This window comes from Myodes glareolus, chromosome 8 (assembly GCF_982192425.1).
Source record: "Myodes glareolus chromosome 8, mMyoGla1.1, whole genome shotgun sequence".
Taxonomy (NCBI): domain Eukaryota; kingdom Metazoa; phylum Chordata; class Mammalia; order Rodentia; family Cricetidae; genus Myodes; species Myodes glareolus.
Genome location: NC_142033.1, coordinates 48127044 through 48145926, shown reverse-complemented (window position 1 = coordinate 48145926; position 18883 = coordinate 48127044). Strand labels below are relative to the sequence as shown.

The window sequence follows — 18883 nt, the reverse complement described above, 5'->3', positions numbered from 1 at the left end:
CACTGTTTCTACTCATAATTTGTCATTCTTTTTATTTGTTTGTTTGTTTCACTCTGGAAAACTCCAGGACCAGCATACTTAGAAAACCACTGAGGCTTTCAAACAATGTTTGGTGCAGAACACGCTCCATAAATAAAATTGTGGAGGAGGAGAGGGCTAGAGAGAAGGGAGTAGGGGAGGAACGGGGAAAGCTTGGTGGCCGGGGATGGGGGGGGAGGGAGGTAGGATGAATATGGGATCAGGGAACAATATATTTCAACTAAGGGAGCCATTTTAGGGTTTACAGGAGACTTGATTATATATGGGATCCCAGGTCCAAGGAGAAATCCCCCAGATTGCTCTCTGGACAGAGGAGAGGGTGCCTGAATCGGCCGTGGCCCATGACCATACTGATGTATATTTTGCTTATTACCATAGATCCTTCGTCTGGCGAAGGACGGCTATGCAGTCGGAGGCCCACATTGGAGCAACGGATTGAGCCCCCCGAGGTCCGGAGGGGGAGCGGAAGGAGGAGGAACATGAAAGACGAAATCAGTACTGCGAGGGATGCTATCACCCACTGATACAAGGGAACGGATCTGATGAGAATTTACCAGGGCCAGTCGGACTGGGACTGAACGAGGACGTGATCTAGCCAGATTCTCGGAATTTGGCCGGATTCTCTGACTGTGGCTGGCCCGGGGTCTTTCTGAAAAGCCATTGACTATGACACTGGGACCTGTTTCCTCTGCATATGCTGGATTTTGGGGATCCAGTCTGTTTGGAGGCTCGCCTTCCTGGACCTGGAGGGAGGGGGAGGGAACTGGAGTTTCCCACAGGGCAGGAAACCCTGACTGCCCTGGGGGACGGAGGGGAAGGAGGGGGGAAGTGGGGGGGAGTGGGAGGGTGTTGGGAGGGGGGGCGGAAATGGAAACTTTTATAATTTAATAAAATTTACAAAAAAAAAAAAAGCACGGAACTGATTTAGATTTTCGATTTTTTCATTTATTTGAAGGGTAGGAAGTCATCAATTACCAACTGTATGATTTTTTTAAGTGTTAATTCTGTTTTATTAGTCAACTGGAAAACTAGACAATTCTCCCGTCCAGGGAGCCATTAATTTTATCCTCTTTCTCCTCATCACCAATCGTTCTTAGCTTTCTTCCTCTTCACTTGGTCTGGTCGGCCACCACAATAAGGAGCATGAAGGGAGAAATCAATGTGCTTCTGGGAGTCCAATGAACAATGAAGGATGGGATGTTCACCTCATGCTTTTAGACACTGATATGACGCTGGCAGAGTAGTACACGGGTATGGTGAATAGATTTAGACAGACCCAACTTAAAGACCTGGGTCTATAGCTGACTCTCCAAGAAATCCTCAGTCTTCAAGCCCAGGATGTAATCCAGCTTCATATTGTCCTCATCCAGCAACCCAATGCGAACAAGTCGCCTCAGCAGAGCACTGCCTTCAAAAAGACAGCATGGGTCCTTTTCGTCCAGCATTGGATGCTCACAGGTGGTCTTGCGTGGATCTTGGTTCCGGTAAATTTGACCCTACATGTTTGTTTTAGAGTCCGTATTCTCAGATCAGCTTCCGTTCCTGGTCGAGACATGACTTCTCGAAGGGTCTTTGTGGGGTCACATAGTTCTGATGGGGGAAGCTCTGTTAACCAATCACCTTTAAGAAGTGGAATCTAGTTAAGGCGTGGTTACCTGGAGCCCAGGAAGCAAAACTAGGACGGCCCAGGTGCTTGCTCTCTCTGGGTGATTGCTGCAGAACACAGTGGAACTGAACACAGTGGAACTCAGACTTCCCATTCATGTGTCATGAGTCTCCCCTTAAAACAATTAAAAATATAATTGTTTATCTTTAAGCTGGCCTGGTTACTTCCTGAATCGAGCAAACAATTACATAGGTCTTATGACAAAACCAATTTCTGGAAACAGGCATGTTGGTGTCTCTAGGTCTGCCGCACCTAGGAACTCACGGCCACTCTGACAAAAAGCCAAAACATGATTCTCCTCTTTGCAGTTAGATAGAGCCTTCTTATCTGTCTCTATGGAAATAGCCACCCTGCTGAGGAAGATTAACCAGTAAATTCAGTGAGGAACACATATTCTCCTTTCAGGTGGTAATAGTCCATTTCAGTTACAGGTTCCTCAGGAGAGCATCCCAACCCCATCTGCTCGCAGTACCCTGTAATCTCTGCTCTCACTGAAGTTCTTTGGGTTCCATATTTTCCTCATTCCCCTTCAAGTCTAGCTGGATTACAGAGTTAAGTTTATGATTATGAATAAAAACTAAGTAAGAAAAAAAAATTCCATCTCAGAAATCAATTAGTAATGGAGAAAAGTGGAGCCTTGGCACTGTGAGAGACCAGGAGAGGCCATTGCTCAAGATTCATTCTCTGCAGCAGTGTGATGTCAAAACCATGAGTTGATAACCAAGAATAGCAACAAGAAGTTAGTGGAGGCAGCCTGAGCTACCAGACAAGGCTTGTGTACTGTTGAGTTCAGGTTTGGAGGAGTGGGACTGCCCCAGCACCTTTGACTCCACAAAGTCATGTCCATGTATTCACAATTACTGTGAGTTTATATGTGCATCTGCCCTGTTAATTCTGGAACCAAAGGAACAATTTCCTTGGAGTCTTTCTTCATCTCTGGCTCCTAGGGACCTTCATCTCTTCTGCTTGCTTCACTGGGAGTTTGTGAAAAGACAATAAAGCAATTGAAAATCCTGATTATTTTTGATAAAATTTGCATTATATTTTAGCACAAAAGAAGTGTCTATATTCTATTTTGTGTAGTTTTTACTTTCAAAACATAATACAGTTGGAGTTTCGTTTGTTGGTACGAGTATGTACTTCGAATATTCATTGGATGTCTGATATCAGGTATGGGAGACGCCTCCTGAAGGGTTTCACAATTTTATATTCCTGTAGAAATAATGAGCATGGGCACACAGATCAGGGAGTCTGTCACTTTGCTTAGATTTGCTCACCCAAGCTTCAGGAAACTACTTGTCTCGTCCTGTGGTGGCAGGGATTGAAGCAAGTTCTGCCACACACACATTTTTAGGCATTTGGGGAATCTATGCAGTTCTTCCTGCTTGTGCACTGGCCCATCTCCCTAATCATAACTATTCTTGTTCTGGTTGTGACAATGGAGTTTAAAAGGTATTTAACAATTCTAAGATCACTCATTAAACCTGCAATGATGGCTCTAAATTGTGTCTAAATAATTATACATATTTGGACATTTCCAAAAATGTTTTATTCTATTTATTTTCTATGCATATAAGTACGTAACCTACTTCCCCCAATCAAGTGTTTCTCTAAATGTTGTGATATTTTATTTATTTATTTATTTTTGTTTTTTTTTCTTTTTCAAAGTTTATTAAATTATGAAAGTTTCCATTTCCGCCCCTCCTCCCAACACCCTCCCACTCCCCCCTCCCCCTCCTCCTTCCTCTCCATCCCTAAGAGCAGTCAGGGCTTCCAGCCCTGTGGGAAGTTCAGGTTCCTCACCCCTCCCTCCAGGTCCAGGAAGGTGAGTATCCAAACAGACTGGATCCCAAAAATGCAGTATATGCAGAGGAAACAAGTCCCAGTGTCATTGTCAGTGGCTTTTCAGAAAGACTCCGGGCCAGCCACATTCAGAGAATCCGGCCACATTCAGAAAATCTGGTTGGATCACATGCTCGTTCAGTCCCAGTCCAACTGGCCTTGGTGAACTCTCATTAGATCAGTCCCCTTGTATCAGTGGGTGAACGCACCCCTCGCGGTCCTGAGTTTTTTTTTTTTTCATGTTCTTCCTCCTTCTGCCCCTCATTTGGACCATGGGGGGCTCAGTCTGGTGCTCCAATGTGGGTCTCCGTCTGTATCGCCATTCATCGTCGGATGAAGGATCTGGGACTCTTGTCTGGTTACCTTTTGAGTTGCTATAATTGAACTGCTGACACAACCTTGAAGGGAAAGGGTTTAACTGGGCTCATACTTATGTGATACTGTATAGCGTAACTGAAGGGAGCATAGGGAATGAGAGCAGCTCCATGGTTTGCATTCATCTAGATGAATCAGGAAACAGAAGGTTGAAGTTACCATCAACAGCTTCTTATGTTCAATGCCCCAACCTAGTGACCCACTAAACCTGCAGGGTTCTAGTACCTAAAGGATCCACAGTGTGCTAATATAACACGAGCAACTAGGGAACGTGAGGGTAAGTTTCACATTCAAACCACAATGTAGTTAATATTCAAGCCTCCAGTGTCTCTCATTTACAAAGTCAACAAAATGCAAAGTGTTCCAATTGTTTAATAAGAAGATCCAAACAAATTTGTCTAGGTGCTCTGATTATTCTTATTCTTGTCTAGATTCTTTTTTACTTAACTGGAACTAATCTGTGAAGCTTTGCCAGTAATGCTTCATGTTGTCTTGACTTGTCCTAATCTCTTCACATAGAATTCATTCTTTTAAAAGTATTGGAAAAACTTAAATCTGTCCTTGGAGGACAATAAATTATTTTTTTTTCTATGTGTAAGTATGTAAGTTGAAAGGTTTTTTTCTGAGTTACCTAGACTAGGTTAAAGCTGTTCACCTTAGATCTTCTCCTTTCACCAGCAGAGAAAAATCAGTCTCTCATTAATGTTTATGAGACTAATCTTTGCATACTGAGAGAGTTCAAACTCCTAATGACCTCTATTGTATAAATAATGGCTCAATTTGTTTCTTTCTCACTGAAAGCATTCTTTCTGTGTTTGGTGAACTAGGATTTAATTAATATAGTTCAAGATGCTTAAATACATTCCCTTTTATCAGAGTGAATCACTTTGAAAAGCATACATTCCAGGACTTTTAACTGAACAAAATAAAACAAAAACAAAAAGCTACTAGATAATAAGACATTGAAGATGTTATTTTCTCATGAAAGAACAATATATTGCTTCCTCCTATTTCTTTTCCACTCATTTTTTACAGAACCCCATCTAAGAGCTAAGTTTAGGGTTTGTATGTGTGCCTCATCCCCTAGACTACCAATTGCTTAATGATAAGCATTATGCTTAATTCAGCTCTGAGCTGAAAATCCGCAGAGTGCCTGACTCATTGTTTGCACTAAACTTTCTTTTTAGTGATTAATAAATAAACACACAAGCAAAAAACTTAGATTTGGAGCTTGAGATGCTTGATTCTCTCAAAGGAAGACCATATCGCAGTGTCCAAATTTGTGACATAAGAATATTCAAATTTAAGTTTCCTATTATTATAATGATGAAGGTGGAAGAATCATTTTAATTATTAGCCACATTTTTCTGAAGTCATTTTCTACTAATGGACTTCAAAACATTTTTTTTCCATAAATTGCTTTCCTTCTAATTATTCTGGAAAACTTCTGAAAATTTTGTTGTTGTTGTTCTAATGAACAAAATTACAGTTCCCATCTGATTTCTGACAGTTCTGTATCAATGTCACGTCCCTTCTGGTTGCATATGCTTCTCACACTCCAGCGCCTACAAAGCTTGCTGAAAGTCCTTGCTTTGCTTTTCTGCCTAAATCTAGGTTCACAGAATGCTTGCCTTAGGAAGACTACTATTAGTGAGGACTACACTAATGGACTGCAGGTCTCTCGAGTAGGGCCAGTCTCTGCGTTCCTGATGGTGCTCGCCTTTATCCATTTTCCCAGGCCCTCCACGTCTGCCTCTTCTTCCTTCCTTCTGTTCCATCAATGGTCCTGGAGGACAACCAGGAGCACTTCGTCTTCCTCCACCAAAGTCACCTTGGTTCATGCCACTGCCACCTCGGAAGCCACCTCTGTCCACCTCTGCCACCTCTGAACATTCCTCCAGGACCACCATGGTCCATAAGTCCACCTCTTTCTCCCCGCATACCACCAGGGTTGTCTCTGCCACGATCACCACCCGGAAATGGGAAGGGTGGCGGGAGGAAGTCTTACACTGGTTGCATTCTGTTCTCCAGGCCAAGTTCTGGTTTCCACAGCCTAGATTGGGACACTGCCAATCTCCGGCTCGGTACTGGACATTTCCTCCTCCAGAGGGGTTTCCTCGGGAGCCCCGGGGTCCTCGAGGGGAGAAGTCTCCTCTGTCTCATCCACAGCTTCCCATGTGATCCATTGACCATCCAGGACCTCCTGGGCCACCAGGACCTCCACAAAGTGGTGGTGGCATCCCTGTGCCCTCACTAGGTGGCAGGCCACCCCGCATGATGTTCATTGGAGGCTTCTTTCTTTTTTTTCTTTTTTCTTTTTTTTTCTTTTGGAATTTTTTTCTCTTTTATTAAATTATAAAAGTTTCCATTCAGCCCCTCCTTCCAACACCCTCCCACTCCCCCCACTCCCTCTCCTCCTCCCTCTCCATCCCCTAGAGCAGTCAGGGTTTCCTGCCCTGTGGGAAGTTCAAGTTCCTCCCCCCTCCCTCCAGGTCCAGGGAAGGTGAGAGTCCAAACAGACTGGATCGCCAAAATCCAGTATATGCAGAGGAAGCAAGTCCCAGTGTCATTGTCAATGGCTTTTCAGAAAGGCTCCGGGCCAGCCACATTTAGAGAATCTGGTTGGATCGCGTCCTCGTTCAGTTCCAGTCCAACAGGCCTTGGTGAACTCTCATTATATCAGTCCCTTTGTATCAGTGGGTGCTCGCATCCCTCGCAGTCCTGATTACTTTTTTAATTTTCTTCATCTTTCTGTTCCTCATTTGGACCGTGGAGTGCTCAGTCCGGTGCTCCAATATGGGTCTCCCTCTGTATCACCATCCAACGTCGGATGAAGGTTTCCTCTGCCCTTGCCTTCTTTGCTCACGTTCTCTTTCCTTCTGCCTCTCATTTGGAACTAGGGAGCTAAGTCCAGTGTTGCAACGTGGGTCTCCGCCTCCATCTCCATCCATCGCCAGATGAGGGTTCTATGGTGATATGCAAAATATTCATCAGTATGGTTGTGGGCCAAGGCCAGTTCAGGCACCCTCTCCTCTGTCCAGAGAACCATCTGGGGATCTCTCCTTGGACCTGGGATCCCCTTTATAATCAAGTCTCTTGTAAACCCTAAAATGATTCCCTTAGTTGAGGTATATACTTACCTGATCCCATATCCATCCTTCCTCCCTCCCCCCATCCCAGGCCCCCGATCTTTCCCCATTCCTCCCCTACTCCCTTCGTGAGAATGCAAACTTGTGCAGCCACTGTGGAAATCAGTGTGGCGGTTTCTCAGGAAACTGGGAGTCAACCTCCCTCAGGACCCAGCAATTCCACTCTTGGGAATATACCCTAGAGATTCCCTAACATATTACAAAAGCATTTGTTCTACTATGTTCATAGCAGCACTATTTGTAATAGCCAGAACCTGGAAACAGCCTAGGTGCCCCTCAATAGAGGAATGGTTAAAAAAGGTGTGGAACATATACACATTAGAGTTTTACTCAGTGGTAAAAAACAATGACATCTTGAATTTTGCATGCAAATGGATGGAAATAGAAAACACTTTACTGAGTGAGGTAAGCCAGACCCAAAAAGAGGAACACAGTATGTATTCACTCATAAGTGGATTCTAACCATAATTAAAGGTCTTTGAGGCTATTATTCGTGATCCTAGAGAAGCTAAATAAGAAGATGAACCTGATGAAGATTATTTAGCTACCCCCCAGGAGGTAGGAAATAGACAAGAGTCCCAGGAAACCTCGGGTGCATGGGGGTGGGGAGGGTGGTTGGAGGCTTCTTTTGGGCAAGAGAAACTTTAAGTTTGATTTTTTGAAAATCTTTTCCATCAAACCGTTCCACAGCAGCCTTGGCAGTTGGCGGATCTTCATAGGACACTGTGGCATCACCTTTAGGCATTTCTGTCTCCGTATCCAAGTAGATGTGGATCATGGGTTGTCCAGTTCTCTTGTTCATCTTGACAACCCCCACACTGCTTAAAGAAGTCTGCCAGATCATCCAGAGTCACATTGTCATTTAAACCTTGCCTACAAATTCCACTGTTGTCAGAATCTTCATCAGGATCTATAGGAAGGCCTAGATCAAGATCTGGTCCTTCATTCATGGGTCCACCAGGCTTATAAAAGTCACTTTGCTCTCCAGCGCCTATTCCACCATGTCCTCCTCCCCGCCCCTCTCTGCTCATGCCTTCACGATTAAATTCCCCTCTTTCCCTGCCCCAGTTATCAGTGCCACTTATGCTCCGGTTCTCTTCTGGTCCGGAAAATTCTCCAGACTCCTGTCCATAAACACTCATGCTACTGGGGTGGTCCTGTCGGAATGAACTCTGCTACCCGTAGCTGCTACTCTGTTGGCTATATTGACTTGGAGCCTGGCTGTAGGATTCAGAAAGGGGTTAACTAGTGGGAGGCTGCTGTCCATGACTGCACGGTTGCCCATAGGTGGTCTGCTAAGTTACTGCTCTGATTGTAACTAGTTGGCAGTGAAGAGGAGTAGCTGGTAGGATAGGATAGAGGTGTGGTGACTGGCTGCATGGGGTAGCTCCCAGGTACCTGGGGATAACAGTAGTTACTCTACATCCTAGACTGGGCTGGTTATAACCCCTGTGCTAGATTGAGGTTTACTAGTCTCAGCGGGCTTGTTACCTTCCTGTGGTATTGTAGGTGCAGTGGCTGCTGGATGCTGGCCATAGGCTGGGTAGGCACGCTGGGTGCTTTATACAGACTGAGCAGCATAAGAGGCCTGGGTTGTGATCACTGTAGCAGTGGTGGTGTCATAAGCACCAGTGTCATATCTTTGGACAGGCTGGCTGTATGCCTGGGGGCCATTGGAGTGGTATAACCAGTGGGAGGCTGTCCATAAGAAGTCGCATATACAGTCTGCCCATTAGGTGGCAGTGCTTTGAGCCTGGGTATAGCTGACATCAGTAGACCATCCATAGGTTCCTGTGCATATCCTTGAGTTGGCTGGGCAATGTAAGCACTGTAGTCCAGTAATCCATGGACGCCATTTTCTCACCTTCCTCCTCTTTCTCTCAACGTCTGTCTCCCTCTCGCGGTCCCTGTAAGCACCCCAGAATGCCAACATTAAAGGCATGTGCAATCACAGTCCCGCTCTTTTAAATGTCATTTAATCATTTTAAACTCCATGGGTATGTTGACTATGTATAAGTCTCTATAGCACATATGTTTCTTCTGTCTGTGGAGACCATAACAGGGCATTGAGTCCCGTTACTAGGGTTATGGATGTTTATGAGCAACCAATTGTGTAGGAAGAATGGAACATGGGTCCTCTGGAAGAATAGCCAATGCAGTTAACCACTGAGCTACTTTTTATGCACCCTAAATATTTTAAAGATTTATTTAATGCTTTTGGACCTAAAATTCCTTTATAAAATATTATTGAGAATAGTTTTCTTGTGAGAAATTGGTAGTAAAGAACTAAGAAAAGGTGGTTTAAATTGAACACAGTGATAAAACCCAGGAGCATTTCAATTTGAAGACCAAACAAGGCACCATAATGAGACCCTGTCTACAAACACATACATACACACACAAACATTCTGAACATTCTGAATACACAAACACATACACACTCTGCATTTACACATGCAAACACATACATTGTCTGCTTACATACAAACACAAACATATTATCTGTTTACACACATGTCTATTTAGTCACACACACTGCCTCCATACACACATACACACATATTGACAGCATATACACATACATACACACTGTCTGCCTGCTTGTACACTCCATCTGCATACACACATGTGGCTGCATACATGCATATGCATACTGACTAAACACACACATTACATGCACACACTGCATACACACATATGCAGTCTGCATGCACACACTCACTGGCTGCATAAACAAAATGCTGTCTGCATATATACACACACATACACATGCACTAATGGAGTAGTATAAGAGAATAAGAGAAAAATAAAATTCATAGATCACTGAAACAAAAGGAGAACAAAGAGATTAACGTCTTTTAATGAAAATAAAGGCCGTAATTAAGAAAAACGAAAAGCCCAGATACCAGTGCAGAACATATTGAAATAAGTGTCTGCTAGACAGATGCTAATGTAAAGTGCTATCTACCTAAAGGAACGTGCTTCAACTTTAGAGAACATTACAGTCAGCTAGGTTGCTTCTTAAGAAAAGCAACCAATATGGTTGTGAGTACATTTGTGGACCACTCTTTACTATAATCAGGCCTTAGTGATTTGGAAATCACGTTCAGAAAGCATGGCTATAATGTGTTTTTATCTCCATTTTAGTGGTAAAATTTGCTTTTAGCTGTTTGAGTCAAAAGGTTAAAGGAAATAGATTATAATTTCTTTCACTTCTCATTCATAGACAATTGTTACATGGTGTTTGGAAACTGTTTAAGCAAACAATTCCTTTATTAGTCTGAACAATGAAATTACAGGTGAATAACTGACTCATTGTATGTGAACTGTATTTTATGATGATATACAATGAAATATAGACTATTGAATATACTTTATGAAAAGAGTACTTGAGTATTAAATAAGACAATGTGATATCAGGCTAGGGAAAAGAATACCTAAAGATTTTCCTGAATGTCACAGAGGTAGATGAATTGGTTAGCTATCTGTATTAAGTTAGGCATTGTCTCCATAAGCATGAATGTAATGAAGATGTATATAATTTTAAGATGGTTCCAGAATGTGATTATTCTTTTGATCTAGTATTTAAAAACACTGAAAATATACTTGCCTGACTTGATACCACACACCCCTGTTTATATTGATCACGTTTCAAAACTGGACCCCATGGGTACAGTTACAACTAAGAACGTCTCAGCAAACAACTCTTGCAAAGTCAAAATTTACATGAAAGTTTCTCAGAGAGGGAATTATTAAATACTTGTCTTGTTCGCATCATCCTTTCCATAATGGCTCCCTCAATCAAAATATCTCTTTCCTTGTTCTCTGTATCTGTCCTTCCCCAATCTCAACCCTCAAGTTCTTCTCCCGCTCCATTCTCTCCTTCTCCCCTTCTTCTCCCCATTCCCCCACACTCCTAATTTTCTCAGGAGATTTTGCCTATTTCCCTTTCCCAGGGGGATCTATATATGTTTCTCTTAGGGTACCCCTTGTTACTTAACTTCTCTGAGTTCATGGACTATAGGCTCATTATCCTTTGCTTTACAGCTTGTATACACTTATGAGTGAGGACATACCATGCTCATCTTCCTGGGTCTCAATCAGAATATTTTTTTTCTAGTTCTATCCATTTGCTTGAAAATTTCAAGATGTCATGGTTTGTTTGTTTGTTTGTTTGTTTTGTTTTTTAACTGCTCAGTAGTACGCCATTGTGTAAATGGACCACATTTTCTTCATCCATTCTTCAGTTGAGGGGCACCAAGGCTGTTTCCAGGTTCTGGTTATTTCAAATAATGCTGCTTCCTTGCTCTCCTCTCTGTCCTTCTGTCCGCTCAACTATCCCATTCCCTCAAGTTCTCCTCCCCGTTTCTCCTTCTTCCCTCCTTTTTCCCTTCCACATCTCTACCCCCACCCCCATGCTCCCAATTTTGTCAGGTGATCTTGTCTATTTCCCCATTCCAGGTGACTCCATTTGCAGGCAAATTTCAAGATGTCATTTTTTTAATCACTGAATAGTACTCTAATGTGTAAATGTGCCACATTTTCTTTATCAGTTCTTTGGTTGAGAGGCATCTAGGTTGTTTTCAGGTTCTGACTATTGCACATAATGCTATTATGATATAGTGGGTATTTTGATTGAGTGAGCTCTTATGGGGCTAGCAAGAAACCTGGCGCTAGAGAAGTCCCTGGGAATCCACAAGGATGACCCTGGCTAAGACCCTAAGTAGTAGAGGAGAGGCTGCCCGAATGGCATTGCTGGGTATTGATGTAGGTTGATTCCCAGTTTTCTGAGAAACCACCATACTGATTTCCAAAGTACCTGTACAAGTTAGCATTGTCACCAGTATGGGGGACTGTTTTCTTTACTCTGCCTCCTCTCCAGCATATGCTATCATTGTTTGTTTGTTTGTCTTAGCCATTCTAACTAGGGTAAGTTGTTATCTGAGAGTTGTTTTGTATTTCCCAGATGGCTAGGAAAGCTGAACATTTCCTTTAGTGTCTTTTGTCCTTTTGAGATTTTTCTGTTGAGAATTTTCTGTTTAGATCTGTAACCAACCCACTTTTTAATTGGATTATTTGGAATTTTGATGTCCAATTTCTTGAGCTCTTTATGTATTTTGTAGATCAGATCTCTGTCTGATGTGGATAAAGGTATTTTCCCATTCAGTAAGTTGCCTTTTTGTCTTATTGACTGTATCCTTTGCTTTACAGAACCTTCTCAATTTCAGCAGGCACCACTTATTTATTGCTGCCCTCGGTGTCTGTGCTACGTGTGTTATATTTAGGAAGTGGTCTCCTTTGCTCATGCATTGAAGGATACTTCTCACTTTCTGTCCCATCAGGTTCAGTGTAGTCAGATTTATGCTGAGGTCTTTAATCCATTTGGACTTGAGGTTTATGCATGCGGATAGATATGGATCTATTTGCATTCTTCTACATGTTGGCATCTAGTTATGCCATCTCATTTTGTTGAAGAAGCTTTCTTTTTTCCATTGGGAAAAATTTCATTCCCAAAAATTAGGTGTTCATATTTGTGTGGATTAATTAATATACATGTCTTTGATTTGATTCCATTGGTCAACCTGTCTGTGTTTATACCAATATCAAGCTGATTTCATTACTGTAGTTCTATGATAGAGTGTGATGTCAGAGATGGTGATGCCTCTGGAAGTTCCTTCATTGTACAGGATTGTTTTGGCTATCCTGTTGTTAGGTTTTTTTTTTTATATATAAAGTTGAGTATTGTTCATTCAAGGTCTGTGAAGAATTGTATTAGTATGTTGATGGGGATTGCATTAAATCTGTAGATTGCTTTTGGTGCGATTATCATTTTTAATTTTTATTCTACCTATCCAAGAGCATGGGAGATGTTTCCATTTTGTGATTTCTTTTTCAATTTCTTTCTTCAAAACTTAAAGTTCTTGTCAAACAGGTCTTTCACTTCTTTGGTTAGTGTTACCACCCAAGATATTTTATTGTATTTGTGGCTATTATGAATTCATTTATTAATATTCCTCTGATATAATTCTCTACTTCTTTATTATTTGTATATAGGAGGGCTACTGATTTTTTTGAGTTGATTTTGTATCCTGCCACATTACTGAAGGTGTTTATTATCTGTAGGATATTGGGTCTCTTAGAACTGGAATTACAGACAATTGCAAGCTGCCATGTGGTTACTGGGAATTGAGGGAATCAACTTTCCTACAGATGTCTGCTTGTGGAAGATAAAGAAATACACCTACTGACAAAACTGAAGGAAGTGTAGAAATGGTGGACTCAGATGAACTCCTGCCCTAATCAAAAATTCATTACCTATGTCTTACCCAATCAGAAGCTAATCACTTGAGGAGGCTTGGTTTTGTAGGGGGCAGGGATCAGTCAAGTGCCATTCTTATCTCCCAGAGAGAACTGAAAAGAGAACAAGGGCTTGAAACTGAAGCTGGAGGTTAGCAGGAGATTTCCAGAAGGACATGGTAGTATATTAGACATCTAACTCAGAACCTCTGCTCTCAATTACTGAGCAATATAGGCTCATAGGCTATATGACCTTTGCATAAGCTATGGCAAGGGAAAACTTTTAATGCATTCAAGCTAGTTACCCTTTAATTATGTATTTCTTTTTGTCATTTTCTAGAGCAAAAGATTTAACTCTTTGAACAGGGGTAGATTAGACTTAAATAGGAACTACATTTTTAGAAGATTTGGTTAGCAAAGCAAGTATTTTATGTTAGACTATTATTTAATAATTTAATATAATTTAAGTAGTAGAAAGAAAAACACTACATTATAGGTATGTGAGAATTCCACAATGTTTTTGCATCTGACACGAATTATAAATACATTTGTGTTCATATTCTAAGCATATGTGTGTGCCATATTTACATATGCATACTTTGATTTTTACCCTACTCAAACACCAGGGTAGAATTTGCATCTACCTCCTTTGCTCGATTTGAGCCTTTTTAAAGTAGCTAAGCAAAGTTTTAAGAATAAAAATAGCATTCTGTGAAATAGCTGAATCCAAAATAGAATCTGTGTGAAACCAAGAGATGAAAATAGGAATCTCATAACCTCTCAAATCTAAAACGCTTTAAACAGCTTTTCGTGTGTTTGACAAAATCCTGTCTGTCTTACTGACTTAAGGCCACCTTTTCAGGATGATTTGTAGGTTCCATGAACAAAATAACACAAACGCACATGAGAAAACCTGCATTGATTTTATATTTGCATAAGTTTCATGAGTTATTATTTGATTCTGTTGTCTCCAGTTTGCACTCTAGAAATGAAATTTCGAGGATGAACTGCGATGTGAGAACATGCATATGTGTGTTAGAGGCTGATTGATTTCGTGTGTTTCATCTCATATTCTCAGCCATAAAATCTTCCCTCACATGTAATGTACAATAAAATGTACTCTCATCTCTCTAATTTCAAAAGTTGCCGGGACTCCACTTCCTTAAACAGAGGCATGAGACAGTATCTATATTTTGATTGTTGAATATGAGGCACGTGAAAAGAAACAAAATTAAAGGTTGTATTTAAAATCAAATGTGTGATCTCCCCAGAGCTGCTCCCTTGCACGCTGGGCCTGGTCTGTGGGCTCGGTCCGGCAGGGGCAGCTCAGGTGCTTTGAGAGCCTGTCTGAGGACAGGCAAGCCCTGTCTCAGCTCAATCACATTCCTGGCCAGCAAGAGAGAGTGAACTTCTAGCAGACTTCCATTGGAGGTGGGGTGAGTTTTCCCCTGGCCAGAGGGCTCCCTCTAGGAGGAATTCAGCCTTTCCCCGCCCCCCCTCGACAATCTGGCCACCAGGCAGAGGCAACTCCTCCCTGCGGAGCTCTCCTGAATCCCCTCCCAGCCTTTATCCAGGTACACCTTCCTCTCTTCTCCCCTTCCCTCTGGGGCCACAAAATCTCCCCAGAGCAACTCCCTTGCTCGCTGGACCTGGGTTGTGAGTACAACCCGGTAGTAGGGAGTGCCTGTGTGTCAATAGACTGCCTGAGGAAAGGTAGGCCTTCTGTCAGTGAATTCCCTGCCCAACAAGGGAACCTGACCTGGTACCAGAAGATCCAATAGAGAGCATTTGAAGGAAGAGATGGGCAGACGCCAAGGCAAGAACCAAATATAAGAATAATAGGAGTAGAAGAAGGAGAAGAATTGCAGATCAAAGGTCCAGAAAATATATTCAACAAAATTATAGAAGAAAACTTTCCCACCCTAAAGAATAATATTCCTATGAAGGTTCAAGAAGCATACAGAACACCGAATAGACTTGATCAAAAAAAAACATCTCCTTGCCATATAATAATCAAAACACAAAACATACAGATTAAAGAAAGAATATTAAGAGCTGCAAGGGAAAAAGGGCAAGTAACTTATAAAGGTAAACCTATCAGACTCACACCGGACTTCTCTATGGAAACCATGAAAGCCAGAAGGTCCTGGATAGAGGTACTGCAGAAACTAAGAGTCCATGGATGCAAGCCCAGACTAATATACCCAGCCAAGCTATCATTCACTATCGATGGAGAAAACAAAATATTCCAGGATAAGAACAAATTTAAACAATTTGCAGCCACAAACCCAGCCTTACAGAAAGTAATAGAAGGAAAATTGCAACCAAAGGAGTCCAACATTGCCAGCACTGCTTACAATAACTCAGACATCTAGCGACCCTTCAAGAGCTTGACTCAAAGAAGGGACACATACAAACTCTATTAATCAAACAAAAAATAATAATAACCGGAGTCAACAACCACTGGTCATTAATATCACTTAATATTAATGGACTCAATTCACCTATAAAAAGGCACAGACTAAGAGACTGGATACGAAAACAGGATCCAACATTCTGCTGTTTACAAGAAACACACCTCAACCACAAAGACAGACATTTACTCAGAGTAAAGGGTTGGGAAAAGGTTTTTCAAGCAAAGGGACCTAAGAAACAAGCAGGCGTGGCCATTCTAATCTCGAACAAAATTGACTTCAAACTAAAATCAATCAGAAGAGATGGAGATGGACATTTTATACTCATAACAGGAACAATTCATCAGGAGGAAGTCTCAATCCTGAATATCTACGCCCCTAATATAAAGCCTCCTACTTATGTAAAAGAAACACTTCTAGAACTCAAGGCAGTCATCAAACCACACACACTAATAGTAGAAGACTTCAACACTCCTCTCTCTGCAATGGATAGGTCAATCAGACAGAAACCTAACAGAGACTTAAGAGAATTACTGGAGGTATTGAATCAAATGAACTTAACAGACATCTATAGAACATTCCACCCAAATAGGAAAGAATATACCTTCTTCTCTGCAGCTCATGGAACCTTCTCGAAAATTGACCACATACTGGGTAACAAAGCAAGCATCCACAGATACAAAAAAATATTAGTAACCAATTGTGTCTTGTCAGACCACCATGGATTAAAGTTAGAATTCAAGAACAGTGCTACCCCCAGGAAACCAACAAATTCATGGAAGTTGAACAGTCAACTACTGAATCACCCCTGGGTCAAGGAAGAAATAAAGAAAGAAATTAAAGTCTTCCTTGAATTTAATGAAAATAAAGACACAACATACTCAAAACTATGGGACACTATGAAAGCAGTGCTAAGAGGAAAGTTCATAGCACTAAGTGCCCAATTAAAGAAAACGGAGAAAGCACACATTGGAGACTTAACAGCACACTTGAAAGCTCTAGAACAAAAAGAAGCTGATTCACCCAGGAGGAGTAGAAGACTGGAAATAATCAAACTGAGGGCTGAAATCAACAAAATAGAAACACAGAAAACAATCCAAAGAATCAATGAATCAAAAAGCTGGTTCTTGGAGAAAATCAACAAGATCGACAAACCCCTATCCAAATTAATCAAACGGCAGAGAGAGAACATGCAAATTAATAAGATCAGAAATGAAAAGGGGGACATAACCACAGACACAGAGGAAATTCAGAGAATCATTAGATCTTACTACGAAAATTTATATGCCACAAAGTTGGAAAATGTAAAAGAAATGGACATTTTTTTAGATAAGTACCATATACCAAAGTTGAACCAAGAACAGGTGAACAATCTAAATAGACCTGTCGGTCGTGAAGAATTAGAAGCTGTTATTAAAAATCTCCCTACCAAAAAAAGCCCAGGACCAGATGGTTTCAATGCAGAATTCTACCGGAACTTCCAGGAAGAGCTAATACCTGTACTCCTTAATGTATTTCACAATATAGAAACAGAAGAATCACTGCCAAACTCTTTTTATGAAGCTACAGTAACCCTGATACCAAAACCACACAAAGACACAACCAGGAAAGAGAATTACAGACCAATATCACTCATGAACATTGACGCAAAAATACTCAATAAAATACTGGCAAACCGAATCCAAGAATACATTAGCAAAATTATCCATTATGATCAAGTGGGCTTCATCCCAGAGATGCAGGGTTGGTTCAACATACGCAAATCTATCAATGTAATCCATCATATAAATAAACTGAAAGAAAAAAACCATATGATCATTTCATTGGATGCGGAAAAAGCATTTGACAAAATTCAACACCCATTTATGATAAAGGTGTTGGAGAGACTGGGGATACAAGGATCATACCTAAATATAATAAAAGCAATATACAGCAAACCGTCAGCTAACATCAAATTGAACGGAGAGAAACTCAAAGCCTTTCCACTAAAATCAGGAACACGACAAGGCTGTCCACTCTCACCATTCCTCTTCAATATAGTGCTTGAAGTTCTAGCAATAGCAATAAGACAACATAAGGGGACCAAGGGGATTCGAATTGGAAAAGATGAAGTTAAACTTTCGTTATTTGCAGACGATATGATAGTGTACATCAGCGACCCCATAAACTCTTCCAAAGAACTCCTACAGTTGATAAACACCTTTAGTAATGTGGCAGGATACAAGATCAACTCCAAAAAATCGGTTGCCCTCCTATATACAAAGGATAAAGAAGCAGAGAGGGAAATCAGAGAAACATCACCTTTCATGATAGCCACAAATAGCATAAAATATCTTGGGGTAACTCTAACCAAGGAAGTGAAAGACCTATTTGACAAAAACTTTAAGTCTTTGAAGAAAGACATTGAGGAGGATACCAGAAAATGGAAAGACCTTCCCTGCTCTTGGATAGGGAGAATCAACATAGTAAAAATGGCAATTCTACCAAAAGCAATCTATAGATTCAATGCAATTCCCATCAAAATCCCATCAAACTTCTTTACAGACCTTGAGAGAACAATAATCAAGTTTATATGGCAAAACAAAAAACCCAGGATAGCCAAAACAATCTTATACAATAAAGGAACCTCTGGAGGCATTACCATCCCTGACTTCAAACTGTATTACAGAGCAACAGTATTGAAAACAGCTTGGTATTGGCATAACAACAGAGAAGTCGACCTATGGAATCGAATAGAAGACCCGGGTATTAACACACAAACTTATGAACACCTGATTTTCGACAAGGGAGCTAAAGCTATACAATGGAAGAAAGATAGCATCTTTAACAAATGGTGCTGGCATAACTGGATGTCAACCTGTAGAAGAATGAAAATAGATCCATATCTATCACCATGCACAAAATTCAGGTCCAAATGGATAAAAGACATCAACATTAATCCGAACACTTTGAACCTGATAGAAGAGAAAGTGGGAAGTAGTCTACAAGATATAGGCACAGGAGACCACTTCCTAAGCAGAACCCCAGGAGCGCAGACAATAAGAGAAACAATAAATAAATGGGACCTACTGAAACTGAGAAGCTTCTGTAAAGCAAAGGAC

At 41.2% G+C, this 18883-nt stretch overlaps 2 pseudogenes; both read right to left on the bottom strand.

Moving 5' to 3' along the window:
* Positions 1 to 1010: 1010 nt before the first annotated feature.
* Positions 1011 to 2164, bottom strand: LOC125387588 (small ribosomal subunit protein uS4 pseudogene; annotated as a pseudogene).
* Positions 2165 to 5538: 3374 nt separating this feature from the next.
* On the bottom strand, positions 5539 to 9013 carry LOC125387587 (RNA-binding protein EWS pseudogene; annotated as a pseudogene).
* Positions 9014 to 18883: the final 9870 nt, after the last annotated feature.